Source organism: Lasioglossum baleicum, unplaced genomic scaffold, assembly GCF_051020765.1.
Source record: "Lasioglossum baleicum unplaced genomic scaffold, iyLasBale1 scaffold0238, whole genome shotgun sequence".
In the NCBI taxonomy this organism is placed as follows: domain Eukaryota; kingdom Metazoa; phylum Arthropoda; class Insecta; order Hymenoptera; family Halictidae; genus Lasioglossum; species Lasioglossum baleicum.
In genome coordinates, this window is record NW_027469298.1 from 202814 (window position 1) to 206726 (window position 3913).

Below are 3913 nucleotides of genomic sequence, written 5' to 3' on the forward strand. Positions count from 1 at the left end.
CACAGCGCTAGTTTCCATACTATATATGCAATAATATTAGCTCACCACACTATTATTCGAAAATATCAGTAGAGCCAATTTTGATATTACATATGTAATGATATTAGCTGACCACAATACAAGTCGAAAATATCAGTAAAGCAAATTTTCATATTATATATGCAATAAAATTAGCTCTCCAAATTAGTAGTCGAAAATATCAGTAGATTAAATTTTCATATTATATATGCAATAAAATTAACTCACCACAATACTAGTCGAAAAAGTCTGAAGAACAAATTTCCATATTATATATGCAATAAAATTAGCACACCACAATAGTAGTAGAAAATATCAGTAGAGAAAATTTTCATATTGTATACGCAATAAGAATTAACTCACCGCTATATTAGTCGAAAATATAAGTAGCGCAAATTTTCGTTTTATATATGCAACAGAATTAGCTCGCCACAATGCTAGTCGAAAATATCAGTAGAACAAATTTTCATATTATAAGTGCAATGAAATTAGCTTTCCACAATACTCGACGCCAGTATCAGTAGAGCAAATTTTCAAATTATATATGCACTAATAAGTAGATGGCCACATTACTAGTCGAAAATATCAGTAGATCAAGTTTTCGTATTATATATGCAACAAAATTTGTTTACCAAAGTTCTAGTCGAAAATACCAGTGTAGGTAATTTCCATATTATAAATGCAATAAAATTAGCTCACCAAAATACTAGTCGAAAATATCAGTAGACCAAATTTTCATATTATATATGCAATAAAATTAGCTCGCCACAATACTCGTCCCAAATATCAGTAGATCAAGTTTTCATATTCCATATGCACTAAAATTAGCTCGCCACATTACTAGTCGAAAATTGGAGTAGATCAAATTTTTGTATTATACATGTAATAACATTAGCTCGCTACATTACTAGTCGAAAATATGAATAGAGCAAATTTACGTATTATATATGCAATTATAATTAGAAAACAACAGTACAAGTCGAAAATATATGTTGAGCAAATTTACATATTATATATGCAATAAAATTAGCTCACCACAATACTAGTCAAAAATATCAGAACAGCAAATTTTCGTATTATATATCCAAAAAAATTAGCTCATCTCAAAACTGGTCGAAAATATCAGTAGACGAAATTATCATATTATACATGCACTAAAAATTAGATAGCGACAATGCCAGTGGAAAATATTAGTAGATCATGTTTTCTTGTTATATATGCAACAAAATTAGCTCACCTCAATACTGGTCTAAAATATCAGTAGATTAAATTTTCATATTATATATGTAATAAAATTAGCTCACCAGAATACTGGTCGAAAATATTAGAAGATTAAATTTTCATACTATATATGCAATAAAATTAGCTCTCCAAATTACTAGTCGAAAATATTGGAAAATTAAGTTTTCATATTATATGTGCAAAAAAATTGACTCACCACAATACTAGTCAAACATATCAGGAGGGCAAATTTTCATATTATATATGCTAAGAATTAACTGAACGGAATTGTCGAAAATATCAATACCGCAATTTTACACAATAATATTTGTCATCAGTAGAAAATTTCAAAACAACAAAATTTCACATTCTATACGCAGTAAAATTAACTGACCACAATACTAGTCGATAATAGCAGCAGTGCCAATTTTCATATTACATATGCAATAAAATTTGCACACATCACTACAAGTCGAAAATATCAGCAGATTAAATTTTCATATTATACATGTAATGAAATTAGCTCACCAGGATACTGGTCGAAAATACCAGTAGATTAAATTTTCATATCAGATAAGCAATAAAATTAGCTTACCAAAAATTCTAGTCGAAAATATTAGTAAAGGTAATTTTCATATTATGAATGCAGTAAAATTAGCTCATTAAGATACTGGTCGAAAATATCAGTAGAACAAATTTTCATATTATATATGCGATAAAATTAGCTCACCACAATACTAGTAAATAAATATCAGTAGAGCAAATTTTCGTATTATATATGCACTTATAATTAGATAACCACATTACTAGACGAAAATATGAGTGGATCAGCTTTTCGTATTATATATGCAACAATATTAGCTCACCACGATACTAGTTCAAAATATCAGCAGAGAAAATTTTCATATTTTATATGAACTAATAATTAGCTCACCGCAATACTAGTCGCAAGCAGCAGTAGAGCCCGTTTTCATTTCATATATGCAATAAAATTAGCTCGCCACATTACTAGTCGAAAATATGAGTAGATCAAATTTTCGTACTATATATGCAATAAAATTAGCTCGCTAAATTACTAGTCGCAAGTATCAGTTGAGCATATTTTCATATATATGTGCACTAATAATTAGATAGCCACATTACTAGTCGAAAATGTCAATAGAGCAAGATTTCGTATTATATATGCTCAAAATTAGCGCACCACAATATTAATCGAAAATATCAGTATAGGAAATTTTCATATGATAAATGCAATCAAATTAGATCACCAAACTACTTGTCGAAAACATCAGTAGAACAAAGTTTCATATCATATATGCAATAAAGTTAACTTTCCACAATACTAGACGAAAATATCTGTGGAGAAAATTGTCATATTATACATACAATAAAATTAGCTAGGCACAATACTAGTCGAAAGTATCAGTATTTAAAATTTTCGTATTATATATGCAATTATAATTAGATGACACAGTAATAGACGAAAATATGTGTAGAGCTAATTTACATTTTATGGGTGCAATAAAACTAACTCGCCACAATACTAGTCAAAAACATCAGAACAGCAAAATATCGTATTATATAAGCAACAAAATTAGCTAACGACAGTACTAGTCGAAAATATCAGAACCGCAAATTTTCGTATTATATATGCAAGAAAATTAGACCACCACAATACTAGTCGAAAATGTCAGTAGAGAGAATTATCATATTATATATGCGATAGAAAATGGTCAGCACAATACTAGTCGAAAATATCAGTAGAGCAAATTTTGGTATTATATAAATAATTATAATTAGATAACATCAATACTAGTCATAAGTGTCAGTAGAGCAAATTTTCATATTATATATGCATTAATAATTAGATAACCACAACACTAGTCGACAACATCAGTAGAGCAAGTTTTCGTATTATATATGCAATAAAATTAGCTCGCTACATTACTAGTCGAAAATATGAGTTGAGCAAATTTACGTATTATATATGCAATTATAATTAGATAACAACAGCACTAGTCGAAAATATATGTTGAGCAAACTTTCGTATTATATATGCAACAAAATTAGCTCATCACAATACTATTCCAAAATATCAGTAGAGCAAGTTTTTATATTATATATGCGACAAAATTTGCTCGTAACAATACTAGTCCAAAATATCAGTGAGCACACTTTCATATGATATATGCAGCAATGTTACCTCACCACATTACTAGTCGAAAATGTCAGCAGAGCAAGATTTCGTATTATATATGCACAAAATTAGCGCACCACAATATTAGTCGAAAATATCAGTATAGGAAATTTTCATATGATAAGTGCAATAAAATTAGCTTTCCACAATACTCGACGTAAGTATCATTAGAGCACATTTTCATATATATATGCACTAATAATTAGCTCGGCACAATACTAGTCGAAAATATCAGTAGACAAAATTATCATATTATATATGGACTAATAATTAGATAGCCACAATACTAGCCGAAAATATCAGTAGAGCAAATTGTCATATTATATATGCACTTATAATTAGATAACCACAACACTAGTCGACAATATCAGTAGAGCAAATTTTCATATTATATATGCAATTGAATTAAATCACCACAATAGTAGACCAAAATATGTGTAGAGCTAATTTGCACAGTATATATGCAACAGAATTTCC